This window comes from Gossypium hirsutum, chromosome A09 (genome assembly GCF_007990345.1).
Source record: "Gossypium hirsutum isolate 1008001.06 chromosome A09, Gossypium_hirsutum_v2.1, whole genome shotgun sequence".
Classification (NCBI taxonomy): domain Eukaryota; kingdom Viridiplantae; phylum Streptophyta; class Magnoliopsida; order Malvales; family Malvaceae; genus Gossypium; species Gossypium hirsutum.
The window spans coordinates 40,960,565-40,970,254 of record NC_053432.1 but is presented as its reverse complement, the minus strand read 5'-3'; positions in this window follow the sequence as shown (position 1 = coordinate 40,970,254).

Here is a 9,690-nt window from a genome sequence, read left to right as displayed (position 1 = left end):
TTCTTTTCCTTTTCAAAACATTTTATTTTCGGGTTTTTCTACTTGGATTCGATTTGATCCAAGACTTTGTTTTTAAGTATTTTTTGTATTTTTCTTTCACTTCTTGATTGTCAACGATGATATCTCGCTAGTTGTTAAAGGTTTTTGTAGATCCGAGCACATCCAGTTTATCAAACTAATCCATTTCTATCCTTCTGTCGTTTAATTTAATTTGTGTGTTTTGCATGATTAATTTAATTATGATGAAGATGGTAATTGAGTCAATAAGTAGTTAAGTCCTTTAGGGTGATTAACAAACGAATGTGGGAGTGATTAATGGAAAATGAGGGTTTTCATACGAATTAGTTGGTATAAATTATGTATGCTTGAACCCTAGAATTGACTATCATAGGAAGTAATCTAGGATAAATGAGGTCAAAAGATAAGTTTACCGAGCAAATTGTAATTTATCTCGATCAAGAAAGTGAGGTTGGAAGATAAGTGAGCACTGGTCGATTAATTAATTAGTAGAGACAAAAAGGTAATACTGGTTAGTTAATAACTAATTCATTAAACAAACTCGAGTTTTGATGTTAAGTACAACCACGGAAGCGAGTTAATCTTTTGTTTGTTAATTGAGATTTTCTTTATTGATTTATTTCTTCCTAGTTATTTTTTTATTTCATAATATTAATTTTAATATTCTTGTTTATCGTAATATGATTTTTTATTACTTTTTAGACCTATTATTGTAGAAATAATTTTAATTTTAGTCCATCCTTCATTGGGTACGATCCTCGGAATAATTACCGGTGTTTTGTTGTATCACTTTTATATTACAATTTGACATATTCACTTGCAAATACCACACTTTAATTTTATATTTTATTTGCACGATTTTTACTCTAAACGTTTGCACGTTTGGAGACTGTCAGAAGGTAAAATTATTAAGTGGTATTATAATGCAAAAGGTACAAAGGTCATTCAATCATTAGAACTTGTGCGCATTGACGTATGTCATCGTATGAACATTAATGCGCAAGGTGGTTACGCACAAACACAATACTTGTAGGTCGAAAGCACCCAAAAAAGGCACAAAATCTGCAAGATTGAAAGCTTCTGCCAAGTTAGTAAGCTCTTCAATAAGCTCCTTGTGGTTAAATTCCTCATACACCTTCACAGGCCCCAAAATCATTTTCAGGGTCATCTTTTCAATAAGATCCCCACCTTCTTACTAATGTTAACCACTTCCTTTGCTACTGCAACTTCTTTCAAAGATTCAATGAAATGCGTTAGCGCCTCCTTCCTCGATGGTGCAAATGAATCAATTTTCGATGCATTAAAAAGTTGTTGATTACATAACTTCCTCACATTACGCCAATATGGTCTAGGTTCTGTGAAACCTATTCCTTTTTTGTCATTGTAAGTTGATTGTAGCACTTGAAGTTTTGGTCTACTTCACGTGTCTTAATAAACATCTCGGCAATTGGAGGGGATGAAACAACAATAGTTGGCACAAAGCCTAGCCTTACAGACATTACAGTACCATGTTTTTTGGCCAAATGGTAAAGGGATCAGTGTGCAACCATGCCTAATCTGCAGAGGTTCCCAATTATTGGCTAGGGTCGAGGACCAAGAAGGCTTTCCATTTTCCTTTGCCTTGTTTCGAGATGTAAAATAGAATGTAAAATGAGCAACAAAATTGCAAGGATGGCGAGAAAGTTTCTACTAAAGGATCCATTCTTATTAATCAATTAACCTAATTGATATGCCTTTATTGCATATCCCTATTTGTTTATACATTTAAATATCAAGAATAACTTACATTAGGATGATCATAAAAGTAAGGTTTTTACGCACCAATAGAATTGTCACATCATCAAATTTTAAAGAAATTAAATTATTATTATACTCTCATATATCGAGAATTTATATTGTGGATCCTTCCCGCCACATTATTTATAATCCCTTTCAACAATTTTTTTTCTTGTCATTGACACGTAATTTTGATAATTTTTTACTCTAAATCCTAAATCTAGAATCTTGAATCCCAAACTCGAACTCGTAACCCCAAATCCTTAAACACTAAATCCAAACCCCAAACCCTTCAACCTTGAACTCAAGCTCTAAACATGGAATCCTTAAACCCTCAACATGAACCTTGAATCTCAAACCCAAAACCCAAAACCCAAAACCAAACCTCAAACTTTAAATTTCAAACTCAAACCCTGAACCTCAAGGTTCAAGGTTTGGGGTTTAAGATTCAAGGTAAAATAATTACCAAAATTATGTGGTAATGACATGAGAAAAATTGCACAAAAATTACTATTTTCTTAAAACAATTGATTGCACATAAATAAAAGATATTAACTTATGAAAAAAAATGAGTAAGATTTGTAAAAAAAAAGTTTATTTATAATTTAAAAAATTAATTATTTTAAATAATTTAAATAAATTTAAATTAAGTTGGAGAAGATATTAAATATACATGAGTGTATAATAATACTTTATTATTTTTAAAATTTAATGACGTGGTATTATTTTATTAGTACCTAAAAACTATACTTTTTAAGATCATCATAATATAATTTATTCCTTTATATTTCAACTATAACATTTTTTTTTATTGTTTTTATAGATATTTTCTATATGTTTAAATATAAATGGAGAAAAAAGGGCACAACTCCACCACCATCATATTTGATTTGAATCTTTACTGCTGACTATCATAAATTATTTTATAAAAAAATATCACTTAAGTCATACCCCTAACAATTAAAATAATTTAAGACTATTTATTTTTAGGTTATACTTTTCTCGCAACACACCCAATATTTTTTTAACATATCAATGTTTTTGACTTTTGGTAATGAAATTGAAGAAAAAGGTATGATAAGAGACAATAAAAAAATTCCATGACATGACCCGTAATCAATTACTCATTTATATTTATAAAAATACTATTCTTGGGTACCCTAAAACAATCTTGGATGTTGAGTGTTTCACCGTAAAAATAAAAAATAAAAAATTATACATTAATTTAATTTTAATGTGTAATTTGATACATAATTTTTTTAGAAATATAAAAAATAAAACTAATATTATATTACATATATTACATATATTTAATTTTTAATTTAATTATACGTATTTAAATAAATAGATATATATATTTATTTTCATATTAGATTAATACGATTGTTTATATGTATAATATGTAATGTAAAATAGTGCTAATTCAACGATATTATTAGTTATTTTTTAAAATTAAATTAAAGTTTTATACATAAAATTATACAAAATTAAAGATAATATATAACATCACTTATTAAATTAAAAATTAAAATTCACATATAAATTTATAATATTATGGATAATTAATTAAGGTAAATGATATGCGTCTAATGTCTATCGCCACCCCATTTTATTTATAGATTTATATATCAATTATGACAAATAACTATATAGATTTTTTTCCTGTATATTTTATATATAAATGGACAGAAAAAAAGAAGGCACAATAAGTCAACAACTCTTTGGCGATCGTATTTAACACAAACCTAGGACGTTGGCTGTTTGACCATAAATTTCTCATATTTAGACTGCAGATTATATATATAAATATATAATACGTATGTAGAAAAAATTAAACAGTGAAGTTGATAGCTATTCACGATAAAGTTTTGCTTTGAAAATGTAGAAATGCTCCAAATATAACATGTTAAATATTATAAATAATGATTAAAAAGATATATCGAATTGTAAAATTATAATATTGAAAAAATTGGTACTTAATGAAAAAATGAAGCCAAATAAAATAAAATATTTTAAAAATAATTAATTATTGAGATAGCTAATTTTGTAACTTGTACATTTTTTCTATTTTTTATCGAAAGCGATGAACGAAGCATATTACAGCAGTCTTATCCTTTCAACTATCCTACCCTCGGTATCATACTCTAAGATCTGTTCCAAAGCTATCGGTGGAGCCTCAATTGCTTGACAACCTAACACGAGATTCGTTGCTAGATGCGCTAAACAATCATTCGCTCGATTTCCCTATTTAAGTTGTGCTTATTTTTTACCAACCATGCTCGGTTCAACAATCTAGCCACTATACCAATTTCACTAGCGATACCAAGTTCATTGTTCTCCCTCAAGGCCTTGACAACAGATAAACTATCATATTCCAAAATAATTCTGCGGTATCCTAACAACTAAGTCATCTCCAAAATAATTCTGTGGTAGCTTAACAACTAGGCCATCTCCAAACCGTCATGAATCCCCCACCATTCTACTCCCTCCACTGTGGTGCATCCAATACTTTGAGTTAATCCAACCAACAAGTTGCCATGATGATCATGCAACAAATCACTTGCACTAGTGTAGCTAGTACACCTATTCACAGCTCCATCTGTATATAGTGTCATCCAACCCATTGAAGGCGGAAACCATTTTATCATTCTTCCTTTAGTATGGTTGTCTGATGTTAACTTCTAAGATAAATTTCTAACTATTAAGAAATAGAGTGAACAAAGTACTGTTGAGTATAGAAAGAGTTTATTGAGTATTTGAAAGAAATATTTTTTTATTTAAACTTATATCCTATCATTGTACAATATGGAGATAGTATTTATAGAGTACAAATAGTAACTACTATGGCTAAGAACCTAACTAATTTAGTAACAGACTAACAACTAGAATAGTAGCTCAATTCAACAGAGTAAACTATACTCTTAACATTCACCCATCTTTCCCACAGGTAAAACCCGAAGAAGATTCCGAAATCTAGAAAAAAAATGAGATAGAAAGTGGCTTGGTTAGAATGTCAGCGACTTCATCACACGCAGAAACCTCACCAACAATAATAAAGCCATCAGCGACTTTTTCTTGAACAAAAAATAGATCAAGCTCAACATGTTTGAACTTGGAATGTAAAACAGGATTAGCAGCTACGACAATTGCACTAGAATTGTCACACCAAATAGTTGGTGGATCAACATTTTTGAGGTGCAACTCCTTGAGTAACGAGACTAGCCAAGTAACATCACTAGTAGCTGTAGCAAGACTTTGGTATTCAGCCTCGACCTTAGATTGTGAAGCCACTGACTGCTTTTTGGAACACCAAGAAACATGTGTGTGACCAAAGTACACACAGTAGCCCGTCGTAGAGCGGCGATCGTCAAAATCCAGCCCCTAGTTAACGTTTGTATAACCAACTAAAGAAAGCCGATCGGATGGCCGAAAAATAATCCCATAATCAAGTGTACCACATAAATACCTCAGAATTCTTTTTAAGGCGATCAAGTGAACAGAAATGGGTGCATGCATGGACTGGCATATACGATTCACCGCATAAGCAATATCCGGACGAGTCAAGACTATGTATTGTAAAACACAGAAAAACTTCTATACTCAGTAGCATCAGTGAGACGATCCCTGTCATCCTTAGATAGAGCAAACGAGCTAACCATTGGAGTATGGACACTCTTAGCATAAGACATAGAACTCCATTCAAGTAATTCACGAATGTATTTTTTCTGACAAAGATGAATACACCCTGTGGATGAACGAGTAACCTCAATCCTGAGAAAATAGTAGAGATCACCCATATTTTTAAGGGAGAATTTTTTCATTTAGCTGCTGAACAAAGCTATTTATACAGGTAGGTACACTTTCGGTAACAATAATGTCATCCACATATACAAGCCCATAGAGAACGGAGTTAGTTGTAATTCGAACAAACAACGAAGCATCAAACATTGACATGACAAAACCGATAGAAATAAGAAAAGACTTCAATTTATCAAACCAAGCACACGAGCCTGACGGAGACCATAAAAAGCTTTCTTCAAACGACAGACTAACGGTTTGCCCTTTGACCCATATTGAACATATCCTAGACGTTGTTTCATGAACACCTCATCAGCAAGATCGCCATTTAAAAATGGCATTGTTCACATCAACTTGACGAAGCTGCCACCCTCGGGAGACTGTAACAAACAGGATTTGTGACAGCCCTAATTTGACCCTAGTTGGAAAGTGGTTTTGGGACCACAAAATCGAGTCTTAAAAATAATTAACCGTCATATTCTATGTTTATTATATGTGAATATGCATGTGTGAAAGTTTCATACTTTAATTTTGTCATTTGTAAGTGAAATTTATTAGTTGGGACTTATGTGAGACAATTGTGAAATGTGATAGGCAAATGCAAAAGTGGCCTATTAATGCATGTTGTTAAAAAAGTGGACTTGCATGTCTAATTAACCATTTAGAGATAGTGGCCGGCCATGATAATGATTAACTCATATAATATGCATTTTCTTTTAATTTGTTTATTAACATTTTAGTATACAAAATGAATTAATGAATAAAGAAATAAGTGAAAATTTGGGTGAAGAAAACAAAGCTTTATCTTTGTCTTCTTGGCCGAATTGAAAGGAAGAAATGGGGCAAAAACATTCGGTCACTTGAAGCTTGAAGAAGGTTAGTAAATTATGTTAGTTTTTGAAATTTTAAGCTTAGTTTAAGTTAATTAACTAGTTTCATATTTAGCCCATTTGAAAAGTTTGAAATTTGGATGTTGGTTTGAGCTTTCGGTTGTGGTTATCAAGGGAGGAGATGAGATTTTGTTTGTCTTGAACAATTGTTTGGTATATAAGTGTTAAATGTGAGCAAATGCCTTTTGGGTGATTGAAATAAATAATTAGAGGTTTAATTATCAAAAGGTCCGACTATGTATATGATTTTTAAGGTATAATTTTGAATAATATAAGTAATGTTATGCATAGGTTTCGGCTTGATATTATCTTTATAAGTATAATTAATTCATTTTGATAATAAAGTATGAGGTGATAGGTAAAATTTTTATGGTGGCTTAGGTTTAATGACATTCGACTATGGAGTATAAGTGTTAGCTAATTCGGCATAAGAGTATAAGTGTTCATTTCTTTGTATTTGAAGTCTTGAAAAATAGGTTGTGGTTAATTAAAGTGATGAAGGTTAAATCTTTAAGTTTGGTTAAATTAGGCATTCGGCATTTCTTATGACATTAGATATAAGTGTATGAAAGGTTAAGTGTAAGAAGTTGGTGCGTTAAAATGTTGGTGATTTGGGTGCTACCTATGGTTGATTTAGGTACGGTCTTTGCATGAGTAAAAATATACTTATAGAGATGGTTATTATATTTTACTAAAGTATCACTATATGCATTTATATTAAGGAATATTCAGCTATGTTATATATATATATTGAAATGATTATAATGGATAATATGTAAGAGTAGTTTCGGTTTGTCAAATATGTGGTATGTGTATGGCAAATTGTATAACTATGATGCATTGAAGTTATCCTATATAATAGTACATAATTAGATTACTAGTAGTATATATATATGTAATTTTTTATTCATGGTAACTTGGCATGTGGATTGGGTATATGTTAGTCAATATATGCATTGGAGGTGATGTGTTAAAATAATTAGGTATACGATTTGGTTTCATTATTGCGTATAAGGGTTAAGTGCTTTAAATTACCTTTAATGTTCGAAATGATTAAACAAATTTATTGGTTTAAATTAAGCTCAAGAGCAAAGAGGAGCTAGATCCGATAAGGGAAAGGAGAAAGCAGTCAAATAGCCTATTCATAACTATTCAAAAATATCCGAGGTAAGTTTTGAGTAATTACAATTATTAGATAATTGATATAATGAAATGAGTATGATAAATAGATTGACTATATGGCATATAACCGAATGGATAGTAGAAGTTAAGCTGAGACAAAGAGATGGTTATGTGTTCTTGCGTATAAGCGTTGAACCTATGTTATATTGGAAGAATGTTTTAGTTGTGTGCTCATACTCGAATAACAAAAGTGAAGTACAAAAGTGATATGTTATATGAGTCGAATTATCATGTAGGCAAATATGCTTAGCTCTCGATATAATATATATCCGGGTTAAATCCCGCAGGCTTCGTGCTGGTAATATATATCCGGGTTAAATCCCGCAGGCTTCGTGCTGGTAATATATATATCCGGGTTAAATCCCGCAGGCTTAGTGCTGGTATTATATCCGGACTTAGAGTTCCGCAGGCTTTGAGCTAGTAACTGGATTCGGGTTTTGAAACCTAGCAGGCTTAACGCCGGTGATTCAAATGAGATTACAAACTCAAATGTTCAAAGTAAACTATTATCGAATATGTATGATACATGGTAATGACCAGGTACGCATTATATACCGTTATGTGAATTGATTGCAAAGTGAGTCATTAGTATCAAACAACGATATAATTATGTGAATGATTAATATATCTATGAAATAGAGAAATGACCTATTCGATCGATGTCTGTCATTGTATGAAAATATGTGAATTAAATTAGTTGTATGAGCCATATAGTAAAGTGAGGCATGTGCTAAAAATTTCTTTGTGTATTATATTCGGCCAATAGTCTTTATGTGTGGTATACTTGTGCATATTTGGCCAAATGATTGTAATTAGAATATGAATTTGGTCATATTCATTGTTCGATTTAAATGAAATGTTTAAATTGTTGAAATGCTTAAAACTTACTAAGCCTCGAAAGCTTACTCTGTTTCTTATCTTTCTGTTTTATAGATTGTTGATTTTGGCCACCGACTCGGGGATCGTCAGCAGTTCATCGTATTATCGATCTTGTTGGTACAGTTATATTTTGGTCTCGATATGGCATGTATAGTTTGGACTGTTGACAAAATACGTTTTATAATTGTAAATATCTTGGCCGTATGAAAATGGCATTCTATAACTTATAAATCTGTATGTATTCAGTTTGATTTCTACTTTTGTTGTATAATTATGTGATTGAAATTAAAGGTTTAGCTCGGCAATACCTCATAGCCTAAACCGGCGATCGGACTCGGGCTAGGGGTGTTACAGGATTACTTGAATAGTAGCAGGTTTTACTATCGGACTAAAGTTTTCCTTGAAATCATACCCAGGTACTTGAGAACATCCTTTTGCAACTAATCAAGCCTTTCGACGAGCGATAGTGCCATCAAGATTTTTCTTGACTTTGAAAAGCCATTTACATCTAATTGCCTTACGATTAGGTCGTAACGATACGATATCCTAGGTGGAATTATTAATGAGAGCATCAAATTCTACCTGAGCTGCAGCACGCCATTCCGCGGTAGAAAAAGCCTCTTCAATAGTGTGGGGCTCAACAACCTCAATAATGTAACACCCCTTACCCGTATTTGACACCGAAATAGGGCACGAGGTATTACCGAACTTATCACAAAAAGAATTATACAATTTTGAGTCGTAAATTTTGCGTCCAAATTAAAACCAATTGAAATTAATCATAAAGCCCCTAATATAAGCCTATGAAGCCTAAAAAATGCTTTGGAAGTGGTTTGGGACTAAACCAAGAACTTTAGAAATTTTCACAAAACTTAAAAAATTTTCCACTAAACAAGGGTACACGCCCATGTGGATATGGGACACACCCGTGTAGGCAGGCCGTGTGGTCACACACACTCGTGTCCCAACCTCGTGTAACTCTCTAACTTGTAACTCATGAACAAATTGAGATCACATAGACAAGTGACACGCCCTTGTGCTAGGCCATGTGAAAAATTAATTTTTATAAAATAGGTGCAGACTTTACATGGCCAGGGCACACGCCCGTGTTTGAGGCCGTGCTATCCACACGGTTGAGACACACACC